General features: G+C 44.5%; 1 long non-coding RNA gene across 1 annotated transcript in view; it reads right to left on the bottom strand.

Annotated features, from left to right (window-relative positions):
- The window catches only part of LOC141575123 (uncharacterized), a 103,103-nt gene that overhangs the window by 74,893 nt on the left and 4,915 nt on the right, over positions 1-23,295 (bottom strand). The window contains exons 2-4 of the long non-coding RNA XR_012502479.1: positions 16,980-19,951; positions 15,902-16,023; positions 11,679-12,265 (exon numbers count right to left, since the gene is read on the bottom strand). This is a non-coding gene — a long non-coding RNA (uncharacterized LOC141575123). The remainder of the gene's footprint in view (positions 1-11,678; positions 12,266-15,901; positions 16,024-16,979; positions 19,952-23,295) is intronic.

The raw sequence follows: 23,295 nt of genomic DNA, 5'->3' as shown, positions 1-23,295 counted from the left end.
TTGTATAGATGAAATGACTGATTAAATCACTGGCTGAAGGTGATTAGCTCAATCTCTCCAGAGGTCAGGGGTTGGGACTGAAAGTTCCAACTTTCTAATCACAAGACTGGTTCCTCTGGCAATCAGCTATCCAGGAACCTACAAGAGTTACCTCATTAGCATAAACTCAGGTATGGTTGAAAGGGTCTTATTACAAACAATAAGAGCCACTCCTCTCACATCTATCACTCAGAAAATTTCAAGGAATGTGTTTTTTTTAATTTCTATGCATTTGTGAATGTTCCAAACTTCCTTCTGTTATTGATTTATAATTTCATTTCATCGTGGGCAGAGAACACACAGATAAATAGGTACCCTTACTGGTGTTCTTTATTTATGTAGATTGGAGTTACTGTCTAATGTCCTTTTATTTCAGCTTGAGAACCTCCTTAAGCACTTCTTGTAAGGCATGTTTGCTAACAATTACTTCTCTTACTTAAAAAAAAAAATCTGTGAATTTCATTTCTCCTTCATTTTAAAGGACAGCTTTGCTGAATACAGAACTATTGACTGACTGTCTTTTTTCCCCCTAGCAGTATGTCACTCCACTGCTCTTGGTCTCCATGGTTTCTGATAAGAAATCATTTATTAATTTCATTGAATTTTGTTTGTTTGTTTTGTGATGAGCCACTTCTCTCTTGTTATGTTCAAGATTCTCCCTTTGTCTTTAGCTTTCAATAGCTGGACCATGATGTGTCTGGGTATTGATCTCTTTGAGTTTATTCCTCTTGGAGTTTGCTAAGGTTCTTGGATGTATATACATTATTTCAGAAAATTAAGCCACCAATGGCAGTTCTGTTTGTAGTATGCAAATCACTAGTTCAATAGACTAGAGTCTGTCTACATTTGTGCTATCACATTTATGGAGATGATTATTGCATTATTATTATAATAATATAATAGTATGCATTATTATTCTACATTAAGTTGATTGTTAAATTAACAACTTCGTTACTGAGGTATTGGTTATACGTGGTAGAGTGCACAAATCATCAGTCTACAGCTCAGTGAATTTAAACAACAGTACTCATTCACTATTTCTCACAGTTTCTACTAGTCAAAAACTCAGATAAATGCAACCCGTATCAGAATTCCAATGGCATTTTTCACAGAAATAGAACAAACAATCCTAAAATTTGAGTGGAATCATAAAAAACCCTCAATAGCTTAAGTGATCTTGAGAAAGAAGAGCAAAGCTGGAGGCATCATGCTCCCTAATTAAAACTATATTACTCAGACAAACAACAAGGTCCTGCTGTACAGCACAGGGAACTATACTCAATACCTTGTAGTAGCCTATAGTGAAAAAAGAATTTGAAAAGGAATATATATATAACTGAATCACTATGCTGTACACCAGAAACTAACACAATATTGTAAATCAAATATACTTCAATAAAAAAATTTTTAATGGTATTGGAAAAATTGGACAGCCACATGCAAAAGAATGAAACTAGACCACTATTTTACACCATACAAAAAATTAACTCAAAATGTATTAAAAACTTGAAAATAAGACTTGAAACCATAAAGCTCCTAGAAGAAAACATAGACAGTAAGCTCCCTGACATAGGTCTTGGCTATGAATTTTTTTCTTCTGATGTCAAAAGCAAAAACAACCAAAGCAAAAATAATTGAGTGGGGCTACATCAAACTAAAAAGTTCTGCACAACAAAGGAAACTATCAACAAAATGAAAAGACAACATACTGAATGAGAGAAAATGTTTGCAAATCATGTATCTGATAAGTAGTTAATATCCAAAATATATAAAGAACTGATACAACTCAATAGCAAACAAAGAAAACTTATTTAAAAATGGGCAGAAGACCTTCAAAGATATTTTTCTAAAGAATACATACAGATGGCCAACAGGTATATGAGAGGTTCTCTAAATCATTTATCATCCAGGAAATACAAGTCAAAACCACAATGAGATATCATTTCACACATGTTAGAATGGCTATCATTGAAAAGGCTAAAAATAGCAAGTGTTGGTGAGGATGTGGAGAAAAGGGAACCCTTGTGCACAGTTGGTGAGAACGTAAATTGGTGCAGCCACTATGAAAAACAGTATGGAGTTTCCTCAAAAAATTTAAAAACAGAACTACCATATAATCCAGCAATTCCATTTCCAGATATGTATCCGAAGAAAATGAAAACACTAACTCAAAAAGATATATGCACCCCTATATTCACTGCAGTGTTATTTACAATAGTCAAATAACCTTGTGTTCATTGACGGGTGAATGGATTAAAAAAAAACTGTTTTGTATGTATACAACAGAATATTATTCCACCATAAAAAAGAAAGAAATATTGCCATTTGCAACAACAGGGGTGGACTTTGAGGGCATTATGCTGAGTGAAATAAGTCAGAACAGAGGAAGACAGATACAGCTATGACCTCTCTTATATGAGGAATCGAATGCTGGTTACCATAAGTGAGGGGTAGGAAGAAATGGGTAAAATGGTTTTTCTTGTTGTTGTGTTTTGTTTAAAGAAATTGAATTTAAAAAGAATTTAGGAGCAGTTTGGTTGGGTTGTTCGAGCTCAGGTTTTCTCGTTGCAGTCAGATGTCATCTGGGCTGTAGACATTTGCAAGCCTGGCTGGGGCCAGAGGATTTGCTTTCTTTTTTTTTGCCCCCCCCCAGCTTTACTGAGGTATAATTGATATACAAAAACTGAACATAATTAATGCAATAATTTGGTGAGAAGAGCCACATTCACTTTCAATATGGCTCATATGGCTGGCAAGCTGGTGCTGAGTGACAGCTGGGGTCTCCGATTTCTCTCTGTATGGACCTCTCCACAGGTCCATGTTGCCACCTAACAACATGATAGATGGATCTCCATAGAGATCCAACAGATCAAGGTGGAATCTGCAATACTGTTTATGATCTAGCCTTGAAAGTCACATGATGTCATTGCCATCATATTTTATCGGCCCCACAGGACCAGCTGTGATTCACTGTGGGAGGGGACCACACATGGACGAGGGGGCTAGGGTTACTGAGGGATGGTAGCACATTGCCCCAGGGATGGGTTCAATTCCTGGTCCCATAATTGTGCCAGCGTCACATCACCTCTTAACTCCCTGAGTCTTGAGTGTTGCGTTGATATTTTTCAACAGTCACCCCTGGCTCCTCAGGGCAGTGCCTTCCTTAGTGTCTTCAAGAATTCTGAGAACGTGTCTATTTTTAGCAAAGCAGTAAAAGCTAACTCCAAGGCTCATCTGCTTGCTTCCGTAGACACATTTTCATAGACAGAAATGTGTGAATGGCCTAGAACATTATCTGTCTGTTACAGTTCTGACAGGCACCATGGAAATGTGATTTTTTTTTTAAAGAAAAAATAATATTTTGATGTTATTCTTAAATAACCACAATAACTAATGATATGGGTGTGCCTGTTGGGCAGTGAACAGTTCCTCAAAGCATGGAATTGAACTTGACATTTCTATCCACATTTCCTGTTCTGTGTTGACTTTTGCACAGTACTTTTTAAATAAAAGAAAAAAAACTAATGAATACTTTGTTTTCAATATTGTATCATCACTAACAATATTCCAAAGAGTATCTCATACATGTCTTCTCATTCATGTGTGAGAGTGGAACTGCTGGCTTCCAGGGCACTTCCATTTCCAATCCCACCAGGAAACAGCGAATTGTTCCCCATAGTCATTGTACTAAGTAATGCTCTACCCGCATGTTTAAGAATTTCCCTTTTCTCCACCTCCTTGCCAAATTGAATAGTATTAAATTTCTCCACTTCTGCCAATCTGATGGGAGTGAAATAAATGTCATTTTTTTACAAATTGTGGCAAAATACACATAAAATAAAATTTACCTGGATTTTGTATTTAAATATAATGGAGATAATTATAGACTCACATAAATTTATAAAAAAATTATAGAGATCCCTTGTTCAGTGAATTTTTATATATGAATATAGCCATGTAACCACTCCCTACATCAATATACAGAGTATTTCTAACTCCCTGGAAGGCTCCCTTGTGTCCCTGCCCATCAATACTCCATCAAAAGCAAATTATAGTGGTTTAAATTTTTAGTTCGTGACAATAATGTTGTGTATTTATTATAAAAGGGGGAGGTGGGCCTGGTAAGGCTGAGAACCATGGTGTCTAGTAGGACTTCCTATAACTGGTAGGTCCGAGGTAGCAGGAGGCACTCTTCCCATCCTTTACTGAGTCCCATGTCTGTTCTAGACTGTCGTCTCTGGTCCTGTCCAGAGAAGCACCACATTAAAATGGAATGATTAAGTGTTTTTGGTAGTAATTGGTGATGGCCTTAGAACCTACCTACCCGCCCTCCCACCACCCCCGTGCCAATTCTCATTCATGCTGCTTTCGAGTTTTTACCGAGAGAGGAGTCAGAGGAGGAGCACGATGGCTGGAGGAGCCATCTCTGAGCACCAAGCAGCAGGCAGGCACCGCGAGATGACCCAGACGGTGACACACACAGCTGGTTGTGCACCAGGACCAGCCCTGGTCTCTACACTGTGGTTTACCCACAGTGGGTCACTCTTGGTTGCAGGGAGTAGGAAACTGAGAGTTTCTGAGTATAAACATGTAGAGTTATGCACAGGGAGCCCTACTAGGCGCCTCGTGTCGATTTGCTCATTTAATTCTCACAGCTGTAAAGCAGGTGTTACTGTTCCCTTTCTCTGGGTCATAAAGTAGAGCAGTTATTTTGAAATCAGCAGACAGTGCTTTGCATCCTAGCTTTGCATCCAAGTTAACCAATCAGGCACATGACCTAAGCCGAATCATGACCTAAGACCTTCTCCGGGAGGTGGCCCTTGCAAACCTGACTGAGTTGTCTCCCATCTCAGATTGGATAACAAATGTGAGGAGTTTTTACTCCATGAAGTGAGTATACATAATATTATCAATCATTTATAATTATCAAAAACACAGCTTGCCAGAGGCCTAGCAAGAAGGTTTGGGCTTCTGCACTTGACAGGTGAGCAGAATCCCTGGCTCCAGAAAGGAAACAAGCCTCCAGAGTTAGCAGCAACTAGGGCCAGCCTCAGCCCTGTCCTCGTCCTGGACTTGCTCCTCACCAACACAAGCTCAATGTGAAAATAAACGCTCCCTGCAGAGCAGAACTGCTCCCCCACCCCCCACCAGCAACCCCACCTTGGTGGCCCATTGCCATTGGGGTTGGGAAAGCTGGGAGGGAGCTGCTGCTAACTAGCATCTTATTCCAGTCTTAGCTATACTTGGGGGGCCTGGGTGCCCAGCCTCTGTGGGTTCACCTGTCCAGCTCTGAATCGGTGTCCCCGATGGGGACAGAGCATGTCTGCAGTATAAATACTTTCAGAGCCAAACAGAACAAAATGGTGAAATGTGCTTCCTTACCTCTGTCAATGACTCCCTTCCCCTCTGCTCTCTGCCCGCTCCCTGGTGGCCCTGGGCCCCTGAGTCAGAGAAGGATGTCCAAGCTGACTTTACATCAAAGGATTTCAGTCTCATCCCCTCAAAGAACTGCTCACTCTCCGTTGACTCATTGGTTCATGTCACTCTTCCCTTTCTGCCCTCAGAGCCTTCCCTTAATTACAGTGCTTACCTCACAGAGCATTCTTGTCTCCCAAGGCCTTGAGCAACTAGCCCTTAACCAGGGCCTCAAACTTTCACATTGCCCCTTTGAGTTTGCTGATAAAGGCACTCCCTCTGGATGAATGTAGCCCATTTGCTGTGGGGCTTGTCTAGTGAAGGATGAACTGGATTTCAGCTGTGCTCCTTTCCTCACTGGCACTTTTGGGCAGTGCACAACTTGTACAACTGTATGGGAAAGCCCTGTCATCGACTGCTGTGTTTTACTCTTCTCTGCATACCCCACTGCCTACCTTTCTGCTTGATCTCAATGAACATTTGTTGATTGAATAAGTGTATAAATTGGTGACTCACTGAGTAGCACTACTAGGCTTTGCTGGTTCACTCACTCTCTTGAGCACAATTTCGAACCCACTCTACCTGACTCTCAGCAGATGATCTTGCTCCTACTGTACAGAGAAACGGAAATAGAAAGACAGCAATTGTGACCTCTTCTTCCCAACACCAAATGAAAGCCTGCCGTTTCCTCTCCTTGTCCTCTAGTTAGGGCAGGGGTGCCGTCCCTCCTACAAAGCTAGGTCCTTCGTTCCTGCCTTGATTCTTGAACAAGAGCCCCTTGGAGGAACATAAAACTGTCCATCATCACTTCTCTCTCCTGTTCTCAACCTCTGGCTTCTGGATCCTTTCTATGGATTCCTTAGAACATTCACACGTCATTTCCAACAAGAACAAAACAACACACACACCTCTGCCTTGCAACGTTATCCCCATTCACTGTCCCATGAGTGAGACAGCGGGGTCAAGTAGTGTCCACTGGTTGCCTGGAGCCCATCCACATAGACTGACAGAAAGTTTGGGACCTGGGCTTGGCTCTTACACTGGGAGCACCCCAAAAGCATCTGCTCTGCCAGGTAAAATCCAAATTCCTTTGTTTGGAGTAGGAAGCTTAGCAAAATCTGATTCTATTCCAGTTACTCTCCTGCCTGCCTTCCCCACACACATACCCACCCTCTATAATCATCGTACCAATAGCTGACCTCGTCATGACAACAGGCCTCTACACACACTATTCACATTCTAGAATGTTCTTCCTCCTTTCCCACCTGACCAACTTATACTCATCCCTCAAGAAGCCAACTCAAATGTCATAGTCTCATGAGTAGGAAATAAACTGGATTCTAAGTTTCATTTTGCTGAATTTTATCAACTCCGTTGTCACTGTGATAATATTTTACTATCTCTGATGGGCAAGTTAATATATATGTCTCACGAATATGAAATGTGCATAGTAAACTGCTACTATTCACCACAAATTTCCATGAACTGGCCTTCCTAAACCCTCACAGCGTAAGCACCATTGACAGCAATGTAGAAGATACCAAAATTGTTTCATGAATCAATTAAAAGCAAAGTTGGGTTGCTTGAAAAAAAAGAGATGCTTTCTGATCAGAGTGGTAGTTGCAACCTGTTGCTAGCTGGGCATGCCACTGCCTAGCTAAAGGCTACATTTCCCAGACTTCCTTGCAGCTAGATGCGGCCACATGATGAGGTCCTTACTCTGGAATGTAAATAAAAGGGTCAATGCACCTTCTGTGCTCAAAAGGAAATTGCCTGGCCTTCTCTTTTTCTCTTCCCCTTTCCCCGGCTGAAGCATGGATATGATCATGACCCAGCTTTGACCGTTCAACCAATTAAGGACAACATCCTACGGATGTGACGCACAACAAGATGGAAAGAAGCCAGATCCCCATCTGACCCACCAGACTGGACCACTCTGGTCTGGTGTGAGAAATAAATAAACTGAAACTTCTTTAAGCCACTGTGTGTGTATGTGCATGTGTGCGTGTGTGTAGACAGATGTCTCTTTAATATAGCAGCTTAGCGCTAAACTGCTTTCCTACGTGGAAAGGGCAGCGAGCTTCTCCAGAGCAGAGGTGAAATCTCCGTCATTTTTCAATCTCCAGCCCCTCAGCAAAGCACCTGATTAAAAAAAACAAATGTTCTCTAAGCCTTTACTGATTGATTGAATGGGTGCCTGAATTGGTAAGAACTAAGGCCATTAAAGGGGGTTGGATTAAATCTGAAGGGCCTGGGATGTCCTGGTTAGGAATTTGGACTTTGCCCACATTAAGGTTCCATGGAAAGTTTTCAAATAGGGAAAATGTACTTTGCGTTTTCAGGCTTCTCTGAATCGTGTTAGCTGGCGACACCTACTGGCAATTTGGAACACTGCAGCCTAACTCGGGCTATAACTCAAGGGAAGTCGAGATGTAGCAGTTATTAAACAGCGTTAAATTACAAACAGGAAGGCTAACAACCATTTGATAAACAACAACAATTTGGAATGACTCTGGGCCAATCACTGTGATGGGTGCTAAAGTGGGGATGCAGCAAATGGTTCCTGGTGTGGGAATTTTAGGTTTGGGTTTTTTTTTTTTAACAGATGTGTTTCTGTCCTTTGCTCTTGATAAGTTATGATAAATGCCTCTTCCATCTTTTCCCTCTTCCTGTGATTCTTTCTTGTTCATTTGCATCGATTTGTGCTTTTCTCATTTCTCCAAAGGAGTAAGTCATTTTGATTAAAAAAAAAGAAAAGGGGAACCACAACCAAACCAAACCAAACCCCCACGCTGTCAGGAGGGACTGGCCAACTTCTTGGATGAGACAGCACACCTGAGGTCTTTGGCTGGACCCACGGGGGAGATTTTTCTGTTTTCAGTTTTGAGAGAAGACATTCTACTCCTAAACACCAACCTACTCACACCTAAAGATGCCATGCGGCCCCTGCAATGATCCTTTGCCGTTTAACGTTGGCCTCCAGGAAGGAGACTTGGAGAAACTCCCTGCCCTGCTTTTAGCAGCTGTATAAGACTGTGCTTTTCTCTGTGTCAATATTACACCTCAGTTTTAAAAATCTTTATTTTATGTTGTAGTCAGACACCGCAGATCTCTAACATGATGTATGAATGAGTGGCCCAGATAAAAAAGCACCCAAGGGAAGGGAGCCCTAAATGCCAAGGGCCCTAGGAGAGGATCTGTACGTGGAGGGAGGAGGGAGCTTGGTTAAGCCTTGAAGGGAAAACAGGGCACGTAGGTACCTGCCCATTCCTACCAGTTCTCTCACCCCTTCAACTCTTCTCCTGGCCACTGCAAACTGCAAAAGAACTAGTTTTTGAGATGGTTTTAAAAATACTTGATTAACTAGCCACCCTGATCTCCCACCCCGAGTCAATCTAGCCTGGCACCCAGCATTCCTCCACCACAGTCACCAACCGGAAGCCGAACTGTGTGAATGTCTAAAATAAAGGCATGCAGGGCTATCAGAAGCGAGAGGGTGGACTTCCCTGTGTGGACTGTGCAGAATTTTCTTTTTGCGGGGGGACTCCTACAGTGAATTAAGTTAAAAATAGCAGGCAGCTACAGCAGGAAGGGGCTGGAGTTTCCTGCCAAAGTCTTGAAATCTATTTTTGGGGGGTGGGGTGGGGGGTAGGTAATTAGATGTTCTTTTTTTAATTTTTTTTAGAGGCAGTACTGGGAATTGAACCCAGGACCTCATGCATGCTAAGCTCTACCACTTGAGCTATACCCTCCCCCCTGAAATCTGTATTGATGGCCACGCATCTCTATGCACAGGAAAGGTACTCTTCTGATTCCTTGCTTCCAGCTGCTGGACAAGGAAGCAGAAAGGGCTATTGGCCCTAGTTCATGAGGCCAGGCTTTCAGACCTGGCGGTAACCAAGGAATGAAGTCTTCAGTGTCAATGACTGGCTCCTTTTGCATCATTCCAGCCTGTCCCCAGGCAGGCAGGTGGGCCAGGATCGCTGGGGTCCCAGGCTGTTCCACCAGATTGGCCAGACCTTCAGCCAGTCACTAGCCCTGCGAACTCCATGCCTGGCCACGTCCCTCACCTGCCTCCCGGTGGCCACTAGAGGCTCCTCACTGCATGTTGGCAATGCCTTGATGCAGGATACTGTGGCCCAACCAGGTATAAACATTCACAAAGATTATTGTCTAGAGCCAAGTGTCTATTTCTGCCCTGAGGCCAAGTCAGCAGCAGGGCTGGAGGGATAGCTGAGGACTTGAGCTTGGGTAGGAGGCCCCTTTAGCTTTCTATGGGCTCAGAGCAATGAGGCCTCCGAGCTGAGAGGGCTGTGGATCTGCATCTAAATCTAGCACCGCCCTGGGTGGACCCATAGCTCCTATCTCACCCTAGTGGATACTCAGATGGTTGGGAAGGTGGTAGGAGAGAATCAGACCTGAGTGTGAGGCTGCTGGTATAGTGTGTGTGTGTGTGTGTTTATGTGTGTGTGTGTGTGTGTGTGTGTGTTTGTGTGTGTGTGTGTGTGTGTGAGAGAAAGATGTTTACTTCTAGCCCAGGAAAACTTTCCTGTGCCTTGCTGTCGGGGTAAGGTTTCCAGGGACTCAGTCAGCCACACATCCAGGGATGCAGCCACACTCGTGGCTTCGCTCAGGCTGCCTCCAACAGGGTGCCCAGCGGTCCTCCCCTCCTGGTTGTATAGCCTCCCCCCACCACACACACTGAAGAGAGCCAACCTGTGTAACCAGTAGGGCATTGTGGAAATGATACAGTGAGTGACTTCCGAGACGAGGTCCTAAAAGGCCCCGCAGCATCTGCCGTGCTCTCTTGGATCCCTTGCTCTGGGGGAAGCCAACCCTGTGGAGGCATCCACCTGGCAGGGAGCCGAGGCCTCCCAGCCAGCTCTAGTTCACCAGATGTGTGAGCGAGCCTTTGGGAAAGAAATCTTTCACACGCCTGCGGCCTCCACAGACATTCTGGCTGTACCCTCATGAGATCCCAGGCCAGAACAATCCTGCTGATTCACTCCTGGACCCCTCACCCTCACTGACGCTGAGGTAGTAAATGTTTATGGTTGTGTTGAGACACTCAGTTTTGAGGTTACACAGCAACGGATAACAAATACAGAAAGCAATGCTGGGACCTTCGGAGGACACGCAGGGGCCTCTTGGCAGGTGTGGCCCGCCTTCCTGTGGTGAACCACAGGAGCTTTCTGCTCTGCCCACAAACCTCATCCCCACCCCGGGTTTCATTCACAGCAGCCCAGGGAGAGACTGAGAAGTATTTTCTCTTGCCATCGTGACCCCATCGTTGTCTGAAAAGTCACCAAGCTCCTTCAAGTTTCTGTTCTCTAGCATCGCCCCTACCCCAGCCCTGCAAGAGGAATTTATCCCTCAGCACACGCTCGCCTCAGGACCTCGTGGAACCTCACAGCCCTGCACAGGCAATGACTCCTTGGACCACTGAGAGGTCCCCAGGTCTGATGCACTGAAATGTTATCGCCAACAACCTACTCATGCTTTCCTCACCAACCTTGAGCCTCCTTTTATCTGAGGAGAATCTCTCCATTAGCAATCAGTTTTTACAGCAGATGCAACACTGAGCTCCCCCACCTTTTAAAGGAAATTTTATAAAAATGTTTTCTCTGTAAGACTAATATAAGCTCATTTTAGAAAAAGTGGAAAACACACATGGCAACAAGGTGTGCACACATTGGCAAAGCAAATTCACCGTAAGTAATGTTTAAGAAATGAAGTGCTGAAGTAATTAATTTTGTCATGGCCAAAGCTTTGAAATAAACAGGTCTGCAACCTGGAGGCTTTGTGTATTAAAGGCATATACTGGCAAACAACAACTTAGAATCTTCTAGAAATACTATGGTTGCAGATAAAAGGGAGGAAAGTGATCTTTGTGGTCCTCTTTCTGTCTAATCAGAAAGAAATGGCCATCAGGTGGGGAGGATGGTAGGGAAAGGACATGACACGAAACACCTGTGCTCTGATTGGATTTTTGCTCAGTGCCTGACACCTGTGATCTCTGTGGATTCCCCTCCATGCCCACCCCCACCAAATACCTCACTGCGCCCCACAGTGACAACCATTGCCCTGTTCCCCACTCAAGTGCCAGAGCTCTGCCCAGACCCACGTCCCTCTGAGGCCACAGCCTGCTGTATGTAGTTTGCGAGGACTGACACAAAAATACCACTGCCTGGGTGCCTTAAAACAACAGAAATTTGCTCTCTCACCTTTTCAGAGGCTGGAAGTCCAAAATGAAGGTACCAGCAGCGTTGGTTCCTTCCCAGGGGCCCCGAGGGAGGATCCCGTCCCCGCCTCTCTCCCAGTGGTGCCAGCAGTCCCTGGCATTCCTTGGCTTGTAGACACATCTGTCCAATCTGTCTCCGCCCTAACGTGGCATCCTCCTCTCTGGGTCTGTGTCTTCACGTGCTCTTCTTAGAAGGACACCAGTCATTGGATTCAGGGCTCACCTTGATCTAGTATGACCTCATCTTACTGAATGAATTACATCTGCAAGGACCCCATTTTGAAATAAAGTCTTGTTTTGGGGTTCCACGTGGATCTGAATTTGCGGAGGACACTTCAGTCCAGTACATCAGGGCTCAAACAATCCACATTTTAGCCATTAGCCATGATAGCACCTGGGTTATCGCCAATGGATTAGAAATCCCCAACTCGTGAGAAATGAAGGTACAGGAAGAAGAGATCACGAAAAGAAAAGCTTGAAACCCGATCTCTGTTGAAACACGGTGGACTAAATGAGGTTTCTGGAGGCCCCGGGAGAGCCTGGATGAAGATTTTGCTGTCTTCCTCGTTGCTAGGAGAAAGAAGGAGAGCAATTCTTTGCAGGAGGAAACTTTCTAAAACACAGGTAATGAAAGCAAATCTGGAAACTAAGAACTGGATCGCAAGTACTTTAGGCAAGAAAACAGTGCAATGAATGTTATGCAACCTATAAAACTGTCTTTAAGAAGAGTTCTTAAGGACATGGGAAAATGCTTGTGCTATAACGCTCCACAAAAACGCCAGGATTTAAAACTGTATTGCAGTGTGAGCTGCAATTAAGAGGAAACATTTCCAGAAAATAAGGCTGAAAAAAAAAAAAAAGAAAAAAAAAAAAAGAAAATAAGGCTGGTGCCAACTGTGAGGTGGGGCGATCTAAGCAGAGGACTATTGCCTTTTATTTTACACACTTTTGTGTTGTCTGAATTTTCCCCCAAACTTGGATGAAGGGGTCGAAAGGCACAAACTTCTAGTTATAAATAAGTACTAGGACTATAATGTTGTATATGATTAATATAATTAACCCTGCTGTATGTTATATATGAATGTTGTTCTGTATGAACATTGTTAAGAGAGCAAATTCTAAGAGTTCTCATCACAAGGAAAAAAAATTTTTTTTCTTTTTCTTTTCTTTGGTATTTATATGAGAAGATAGATGTTCACTCAACCTATTGTGATAATCATTTCATGATGTATGTAAGTCAAATCATTATGCTGTACACCTTAAACTTATGCAATGCTGTATGGCAATTACAGCTCAATAAAACTAAAAGAAAAAAACTTTAAATTTGAAAATAGGCTTAGATTTACAGAAAAGTTGCAAAGACAATACAGAGCTCCCATAGATCCAGTACCATTTTCTCTACTGCTAACATCCTATATTTGTCACAAATAATAAACCGTTATTATCAACTAATGTCCATTTTTTAATGCGATTTTTAAAGTTTTCATTCTAATGTCCTCTTTCCATTCCAGGATCCCATCCAGGACACCACAGTACACTTGGTGGTCATGTCTCCCTAGGCTCCTCTAGACTGTGACAGTTTCTTAGACTTTCCTTGTTTTTGATGACCTTGACTGTTTTGAGCAGTTCCAGTCAGATATTTTGTAGACTGTCCCTCTGTTGGAGTTTGTCTGATGCTTTCCCTCATGATTAGACTGGGGTTATGAATTTAGGGGGAAAAGATCGCAAAAGTTAAGTGCCATTCTCATCACATCATCTCAAGAGATATATTACTTTTTTCAGTGAAACATACAATAAAGTATATTTTAAATAAGGATTACACTAGAAAAATAGCAGTGTTTGAATGTGGGTTATGAGGGTTTTCCTAATATCTTTCTTTATGGTCTTTGATAAAAAGCATAAAAAATATTTCATAATTAGAAAAAGAATTGGGGGGAGGGTTTAGCTCAGTGGCTGAGTACATGCCTAGCATGCATGAAGTCCTCCTGGACTCAATCCCCAGTACCTCCATTAAAAAAAAGAAAGAAAGAAGAAGAATTAACCCCCCAAAATCTAACTGGAAGTATCCAAGAAGAGCAGGAGAGGCACTTGGCTGTGGGAGAGTCGGCCTGGGTCCGGTTCAGGGACGGAGTGTCAGCGTGATGGGGAACACGCCCGGCCTGGATGCTGGGAGCAGTCAAGATTACTAATGGCGGGTCGGAAAGTAACTGAAACAAAGGGAGAGCCAGGACTGGGGGCTGGGAAGACAGCCTAATGAGAACACCGAGAAGCATTCCAGGCGAAGGGGTCACCCAAAAATGTAAGCAAGCCTGGAGCTAAGATTAGTTATAGCCAAATAAGTCTTGAAGGATTCAGGGGGTGCAGGCAGCTGGGTGAAACATCGGGCACCTCTGCGTCTCCGATTCCGGCAACGCGCTGCTTTATGTAAATACTGACTTTTTAGGGAAGACAGAGAGGAGCCTCTTTCTTTTTCTACTGCAGGGATTAGGAAAAGTTTATTGATTTTTAAACAGGCTGTTTCTAATCTGGGCTTATTTTAGATCTAATAAGACTGTTATCATTATTTTTTAATTGGGTACGGAGAAGGGAATTCAATGTCAATCCATGAGTCAAGTATTTTTAATTGCTTTGGAAGACATTACATTAAAACTAAGATCGGAGGTCACACGCGAGCCCCAGGACACTGGTCCCATGAGGGTATTCTATTGGAACCAGTATGTCGCTCCTGCTCTTGGTCCAACAGCTGGGCAGACGGGTTGGGGTCCATTTAATGGGGCAAATGACCAATGTCCAGAGAAAGTGATCTTTCATTTATGATAGGCAAACTTCTATTCCTCCTTTCAAGACCCAAACCAAGTGTTGTGACATCTTCTCAAATTCTCTCAGGCATCATACTGGCTTTGTCCTCTGCTCCCACTATGGAATGTGTAACATGGCTAAGGTCTCCTCTATTCAATGGGCATAAAAATCACCTCTCTTTCTACCTCACAGGTTATTCTAAGGAACAAGTGAGCCTAGTTTTTGTGAAAGGTTTTGGAGTCTACACAGCGTCATGTTAAGTGCTGGGTGACGATACTATAAAAATATCTGCAAGTGAACAGTATGTGTCTATCTGCACAGGTAGCTGTCCCTCTGTACAAAGACTCCTCTGGGAGGAAGAAAGTCGACAAACATTGATGATGGATAATTCAGCCTATTTGAATTCAGCATCCCGTCTTCCTGACCCTTTCTCTAGCAGCTGCTCATAGCTGGGACCACTGACTTCATTCATCCTCACCCCTCAGTGCAGGTTCCTCAGGTGGTGCTCAGGCAGTAAGTAATTACAGAGTTTAAGCACCCCACCCCCCGCCCGATTCCTGTGGATTTAGGAACCCTGGCCCTCAGCTGACCCCCTCAGGTTCCCATCTTGGTCCCAGCTGTGCTTGGCAGCCAATCCTATGGGGTGGGGTTGGGGTGTCCAGAGCCTCAGAGAAACCCAGGGCTGCATCACCACCCAACAGCACTTTCTGTGAGGTTCTTGCTGATCTCTCTTCCTGGGAGCTGGAATTCTGGACGGGGCATTAAGATCCAGACTCAGGAGCACCGGTTACCTGAATTTCCTAGGCTGTGTCTCCTTCTCCAGGTGGGAACTTGCTGCCACCTAGAACCTAAATGAGGTTTGAGAGCTGACCCTCTGTCAGTGGCCAGACACATCCTCCCTCTCCTGTTCCATGTGGTGGGCAGAGTCTAGACCTCCTCCCCACCTGTCCTGTTTTGCCAAGAAAATGTCCTGCTTAGGCGCCCGTCCTAAGTTTTAACAAATTGCTTACTAATTTGTTTCTTGTCTACACATATATTCAGATGTGATCTCTTCCATTATACCTCTCCAAACTGCCAAACCCACCCATATTTGAATAGTGTCCTGATTTAATTTAGAATATCTGCTCCCATCTCAAATATACTGAGGACCCACCTAATGACGACAACAATAAAATAGGAACCATTAACAGGGCACCAAGCTAAGTGCTGGACACCCTCTCATTGAGGGATGTTATCTTCTCTTTATAGGTGAGGGCCCGGAGATCAAGGGGCTAACCCAGGGTGCACAACAGAACGGAGATTCTGCCCAGAGCTGGTGCTTGTGACTGTGCTGTGACTCGAGTATGCAAACGGCTGTGGAACAGAGCTGGGCTCCCACAACTGACGTAGGTTGTGTCACGTACTTACAGAGGTTTTATTACATTTCCATCTACATGTCTTTTTTTTTCCTCTGGAAAATCCAAGGGGCCGTGTTCATTTTACCCTGTCTTCTCCAGCGCTGTGCCGTTTATATTGAAAGCTATCGAAAGCTGTGGGAAATAAAATAATCAGACGTAACTTCTGCTTTCAAAAGGTTTTAATATAGGAGATAAATGGGAAATGAAGCGCACGCTGAATGAAGCTTTAAGCAAGCCTCTTTTCTGTTTCCTTTTGGCTGCCTAGAAATGGCATTGGCTCAATTTATTCTGCTGAAAATCTCAAATTGGAGAAAGTCCTTGACTTAAGCAGTGAATGGCTAAGTTTAAGGAGCACCATTTTTGTGTATGTTTTAAGGGGCAAGGATGAGACCTGAGGGTGGGGTGATGCTGATACTGCCAACTGTCACAAAAGGTAGCTGGCTGCCCAGGGATTCAGAGAGAATAAATTTTACATCTGGTCGCCCTGGAAGCCATACCATTTCCCAGTTCCTCCCGTCTGCCCTGGAATTATTGTTGGGTTCAGTTAGCAAAGCTTTACTGATGGCCCACTGTGAACCAGAGAGAGTGTGGAGAAAGCAGGGTGTTAAAGTTGCAAAGGGTATGGTCTCTGACTTGGAAGGGTTTATCACTGAGGGAGGAGGGCAGAGTTGTCAGTAAGAGCAGGTCAGCTCGGTGACAGAGGTCGGGATCAGGTGCTGTGACAGCCTGGAGAAGGGATTTAGCCCAGTCTTGGAGTGTGGTGTAGTATGGGGGTGAGTGTACGTGTACGTGTACGTGTACGTGTACGTGTTTGTCTATATGTGTGTCTGAGTGTGTACCTGGGTATAAAAATTAATAAACAGAAACCTCAACTTATCTCAGATAGACTTGGGAGTCCAGAATGGGGTGTTTCAGGCCCTGTGATGACAGCAGAGCCCAATGGGAAGAAGAAAGACTCCTCTTCTTCCCTGGCAAGGACTCAACCAATGAAAAGCCATGGACTCTGTTTACTACGGCCTCCCCATCTTCCCCCAACCAACCCCCCATAAAAGTCAGCTCCTTCCCTTACCACGTTGGGGGACTCGCACCTGGCTCGCTATGGCTGCAGACTCCAAACTGCAATTGTCAGAGAGAGAAATTTTCCTCTACCCTTCAAGGATCTTCTGGTTGGTCTAACAATTAAGTGGACATGAAACAGATTAACAAGAGAAAATCAAACAGAAGTTTAATGACATGTACACACAGGAGAGACCCAGGAAAATTAACTCACCAAAATGGCCAAAACCCCCACCTTAAATACCAAGAGGATGTTAGGGGTCGTGGTTTGAGACTTCAAAGGTGAGGAAAGCAATTCACATGGAGATGGAAAAGCAAATGTTTGGTAAATAAATGTCTGCTGGGATCCGCAGAGACAGTGGGACCCAGAGTGGACTCTGATCTCTAGGCGTTCCCTCACCACACCGAGACCATGCTGTCCGCAGCTGTCTCCGATGATTGCTCTATTCTGGGAACAGGCCCTCTAGTAAAATCTTTTAGGCAGTTAGGGGGAAGGCCAAAGTTTCTTCCCAAGTTTTCTGGGCCTTCATTGTTTTCAGCTTGAAATAATTCTCATGACAAAGAGGCATTTTAGGGTAGCAAGTTTGGCTCCCCTCCACAATTCTCTGCTGATCCAAATAAACCCACCTTTTTGGAGAAATATCTGGCAGTCTCTGTTTCAGATCAACAGTGTATACAGCTTCCTTGAAGACAAGACACCTGACCTGAATCTTGAAAAGAGATTCCAAGCAAAGAGAAGGGCAGGGCAGGTACACAGAGGCAGCAGACGACAAGCAGAGAGCTGGGATGGGGGGTGGAGGTGAGAAGGTGGGGAGGTGAGGCTGAAGAAGAGGCAGGGGTGAGGGCTAGGAGGCCCAAGGCTGATGGCTGAAGCAGGTGGGTTAATCCTGTAGCAGACCAGAGCCCTGGGAAGCAGGGGAAAGAGAAGGTTAGATTAGCTTCTTGGAGACACTGCTCTGGTGGCAGCCTGGATACCAGAGTGATGGTGAGCACGGGTGGCGGTGGGATACTGAGCTTAGTCACCAAGGAGAAAAGTCCCGGGGAGAGGCAATTAGAGCCCAAATTCCAGCAGTGGAGAAAGGGATGGGGAGGAGAAGGTTCCATCCTGCTGCCCCACAGCCCAACCAGCCTTCCCATCTCCTCCCACAGCCCTCTTTCCTCTCTGCCCTCTGCCAGTCCTTCCCCAGCAGACCCCAGCCTTCCGATGATCCACCTGCTGCAAGTTTTCCCTTAAACCACTGGGAAGCCAGAAGCCAGGGGAGAGGGAGAGACTAGTCAGGGAGGGGGCAGAGCAGAGACCCCCCCAGAGTCCCAAGCCCATCATCCATGCTTTCATCTGCTCTTTGCAGTTTATTAAGTCCAGTTACTTCTCTATTGGCTTAATTGAACTGTACACCTAGACAGATGTGAGGGGTTAAGCTATGCTGTTGGGGAATAGGGGTTCTAACTCTGGGGTGGTCTTATAGCATCATTTCCTTTTTCCTTTTAATGGAAACAATTTTTCCTCCTCCCCCACCTGCCATCCTGCTCCAGGATGTCCAGGCAAAGACTGACCACTCCGGGGAGACTATCTCCCAAATAGGGTTCCACGGTGAGAGTTTCCTCATAAGAGCTTATTCTTTGCTTCTAGAAGACATTTCAATAAATATCAGATTAGATTCTCATGTAAACAGTGTCTGCTGTGGGGAGAGGAGAGAATGAAAGTGTCATGAGACTGTTAGGAAATGGATCAGTGACTTTCCAACTCTTACTTTGGTGAAATCAAAACCAACATGCATTTCCAAGCACCTGCCTGGTTGATGCATTGCACTAGGGAGTGGGGTTGGCAGTGGGTGAGTAAGATCACAGCCCAGTCCTGTCCTCAGGGAGGTTGGTACACCAGCGTATGGAGCACAGAGGATGTGGACGACTCTGCCCAAGGATCTGGGAGTGCTTTGTCTGAACTGGGTTTTTTAATGGTAAGTGGGTGTTAGACAGGCAAAGACAAGAGCATTCAGAGCTGAGGAAACAGCGTGACTGGTGGTATGGGGGTATGGGGTGCTGGGCAGGGGAGACAGTGGGTGTGGCTGGAGGCCTGGGTACTTGGGACAGAGTGGAGAGAAGACGGTAAAGTTGCCTGGGGGTTGGTGCAAAGGCCCTGGGACACCAGGCGCTGGGGTTGGGCTTTACTAAAGTACAGGCAACTAGAAGGGCAGGGTGTATTTTGTGTTTTAGGAAGATAAATAGATGGACCAGAGAGAGGGGTGAAGGTGATGAAGCCTGCTTCAGGCAGTGGGCTGGGGACAAAGGGACAGTGTCTCAAAAATATTTAGGATGTAGGATTGAGTTGAGCTGGCTGCTGATGGTGTGAGGAGAAACGTCTGACAGAAAGTTTGCTAGTTTGGGGAAATAGGTCCCTACCGTGCACTTGGATACCTGAGGAGGGGTAATGCTTTTACAAACTGGTATCGTGTTGGGTGAATCTAAGGATGGAATTGCCTAAGGACTTGTCAGAAGGCAAAAAGGAAGGGTTAAAGGAGGGCATATGAAGAGATATTTGGCCTTTGTGGCCAGATGGAACCTGCTGGTTTTCCTAATGTCTGCCAAGTCTGCTGTATGTAGTGGGGCTCTCGATCCACACATGAAGCATTTCTGGGAGGCTGGTCGGATGAAAGCACACATTGAATGCAGTACTAGACAGACATCAGGTGGAGCTCACTAGAAGGCAGCTGGAGCTTGGATATCAGAAGACAGAGGGTGGGAAATCTGGGCCCAAAGAATTAGCATACTGCAGGAAGCTAAGCCAGCGGTGTGGGTGGAATCGTTCAAGAAGCGGGAGGACAGAAACCCAGGGAGCAGCTAAGGAGGGGGTGGCAGTGGAAACTGAGCGAGGAAGAAGATAAGGAGAGAACAGAGGCTGGGTATCACTCTATGATGGACTAGGCTGGTCACGGGGCAAGTAAAATCAGTAAAGCCAGTGAGAGTAGTAGACAGGTAGAGTGGGAGCAAGGGGAATGGGTTGGGGCTGGGCGGGGAGGAGGGCAGGAAGTGGTATGTTAGCCTGGGCGGTCAGCCCCTGTGCGGGCTCTAAATTCTCTCAATCCAGGCTCAGCCTAGTTTGCTGTTGGTCCATCATCCACGGCTCTAAGGGAGGCTGACATCTTGATCTTCTGGGGCTTAGGCCTCCAGGATCAGATGTAAAGCAAGAAGGGTCTTATAATCTCCCTTTGCTCAGGCTTCTGGACCCCTGGGCCAATACCACTCTCTCCTGTTTTGCACTGAAACAAATATCAGTGTCAATACCATTCACTGATATTTCTGAGCATGGCTTTGAGCTTGTGGTAGGAACATTCCAGGAGAAAAGCAAGAAAAAAGCTTCTTAAGAATCTGCTGCTCGTTGGCTGAGAGATTGGGTGTTGGGCTGATTGATGAAGGTCTGGATGCTCAGCAGTCAGGGGAGAAAAGCACTCCTCCCCTGCCATCAGAAGAGCCACATGGCCTTTCCTAATCCTGGCAGGCCAGCTGCCGTCTTCATGGTTAAGCACCTCTAACAATTACCATGTGTCAGCTGGAAATTTTACTTAAATAAAGAAACAAATGGCAATCCTAATAATGCCATAAAGGGTCTGTGTGCCTAGGTTTACATCACAGGTGGAATCCTGTTCTATATGTGCAAACTTTAAATGTATGAAGTTTTATAATCATCTCTGAAGATTTAAAAAAATTTTTTTAAATTGAAGTATAGTCAATATACAATGTTCTGTTAGTTTCTGGTGTACAACATAGAGATTCAGTTATACATACATATATTCTTTTTCCTATTCTTTTTCATTATAGGTTATTACAAGATGTTGAATATAGTTCCCTGTGCTATACAGTAGGACCTTATTGTTTATCTGTTATATATATAGTAGTTAGTATCTGCAAATCTTATACTCTCATTTTATCCCTCTCCACCCCCCTTTCTCCCCAGTAACCACAAGTTTGTTTTCTATGTCTGTGAGTCTGTTTCTGTTTTGCAAATAAGTTCATTTGTGTAAAAATTTTTTTTTTTGGATTCCACGTGTAAGTGACATCATATGGTATTTTTCTGTCTCTTTCTGGCTTACTCATCTCTGAAGATTTTTAATGTGAGGATGTGACTGAAGGAGGCGGCTGCACGTATGGGGAAATCTGTGGCATCTTATTTTGACAATTTTGTATCGACAACTCATTTTTTTCTTTAAATTTTTTTTCTGGAATGAACTTGAACCATTAGGGTCATTTCTGGTTCTTATCCATTTACTTATAGGCTGTGTAACACGCACTGTGCTAGGATATCTGTGGAGAGGTAATGCTTTCATAAACCACCTTCTGGTGTCATGTCAGGTGTATCTCCAAGTGGACTCACCTAAGGATGTGGCAGAGGCAAAAAGGAAGAGCTAAAGGAGGGCGTATGAAGAGAGATTTGGCCTTTGTGCCCAGATGGGAATCTGCTAGTTTTTTCTAATGTCTGCAGTTGTGCCATTAATGTCAACCACTGTCTGCTGTATAAAGCGGGCTCTCACTCCAGACCCTCACATGAGGCATTTCTGGGAGACTCCCAGGGACTGCACTGGGGCTGTTTGCTATACATGTCGGTTCTTGAGGGCAGCGTCTCAGATCTAGTTGAGGGATAACAGGAAAATCCTGTTTGTGTCTCTGTGTCTCTCTGACCTGCACTAGAAATATTTTTGGCAGTCCTCTAGTTGAAACCTCATATTACATGTGATGAGAACAATGGAACTTGCTCTTTTTTCTTCTTTATCATGGCTACCAAAAATCACAGACATGTTTTTCAGATCAGAATGTTGGGGACCTTATTGCCTCCAAATTTTCCAGTCAGAGATGAAAGAGCTGGACATATGGCAAAAGCACACTGCCAGTCTGATTGCTCTTTTCTATTTGCTGAAAGGCAAGGCTCAGAGGATCCGGAGTTAGAAGAATGAGCTTGGGACTGGGGTGTACCGGGAGATTCCCATCCAACGGCGTCTTGTTTCAAAATTGTTTTAAAGCCTTAAACATGAATGTAGCTGCAACTTCACATAGAAGGTAAGATCCTGTGGATCCAGAGTGACTCTGGTGACTGCCCCTCGATCTGAGCAGGGACAACTCCCAGGAAAGGGGAGCAGAGCTTGAGAGACACCCCAACTGTGTCTCCTACTCCATTCAATTGAAGATGAATTTGCTCGTCTGTACACCTGAACTTCAGGAAATTTTCATTTATACTGAGTCCCTAGAATCTGAAAATGCTCTCCTTTCCTATGGAGATGATAATTAAGAGAGAAAGTTTATTGATCTTACTTTCAGATCAAAATCTCCATTATGTTGATCTAGGTCTTTGATCTTTGTTGCAAACCTAGCCTTGAGGGATTTATGTTACTTCCCATATTGTAGTTTCAGATCCCGGCCACCATCACCACCACCACCACCATCCCTCACCCACCCACAAACACATAAGCTAAAACAACAGATGTCTCCTTGGATATTCAGCTTAAAAGTTGTCATGGTTGGCCTATTGATTGATATCAATCATCTGAGTGGTGAATCTCAACGTGTAGTATCCCATAATATTTTATTTCACAAACTCTAGCATTTCCAAGAGTGCTGTGAGATCTGGGTGTGATGTGTTTTACTGAATTGAAATGAATATTGCTTTGAGACTTGACTATTTTCCAGTACCCAATAAGCTAATAAGTGACATGGAAGCCTCCATGGGGAATCTTGTTCAAATGGATGCATCCAGGAGACCCATGATCCATTATCATGGATCTAGTTGATGGGATTAGCAGTGGGACTAAGAGAGTCTCAATCCTGAGAGCTTTGAATTGGAACTGTGAGTTACTGTTTAGTCATTCCTGCAGGTCAGTGGACAGAGGACATGTAAACTAGGGAGTGAGGGCTGCCATGTTGGGTCGGGGCATGCTGAAGCAGTGGTGGCTGGTTTGCTGAGGGACCAGTGGAGCAGACAATCTGAGAGACAATGTGAGGGAGGGGAGCTGGCTGCTGGCTTCCTGGTCTAGTACCCTGTGGGCCCAGTCATGCTGGAGGCCCCTGGAATCCATTAGCCACCTCAAGAGCCTTCCATAAAGGCCTTTTGCTGAAACTAGTTTGAAGTGATGTCTTTATCTTGTGACCCAAAAAGCTTTGACTACAAAAAATGGTAACCAAAGCAAAATGCATATCTTAACCAGTAACTAACACTGAGGAAGAAATCTAAACAGAAGCAGACATTAAGAATGTATTAGTCATTTTTCCTTGTTGAAAATTTTAGAGCAGGCATTCTTAGCTTTTGGGGAGTGGTAGTGGTTAGAGTTCTTTAAGAAACTCAGGGAAGTTATGGACCCTCTC

The sequence above is a fragment of the Camelus bactrianus genome, chromosome 26, assembly GCF_048773025.1.
Source record: "Camelus bactrianus isolate YW-2024 breed Bactrian camel chromosome 26, ASM4877302v1, whole genome shotgun sequence".
Taxonomy (NCBI): Eukaryota; Metazoa; Chordata; class Mammalia; order Artiodactyla; family Camelidae; genus Camelus; species Camelus bactrianus.
The sequence above is the reverse complement of the archived record's forward strand: the minus strand, read 5'-3'. Positions and strand labels throughout refer to the sequence as shown.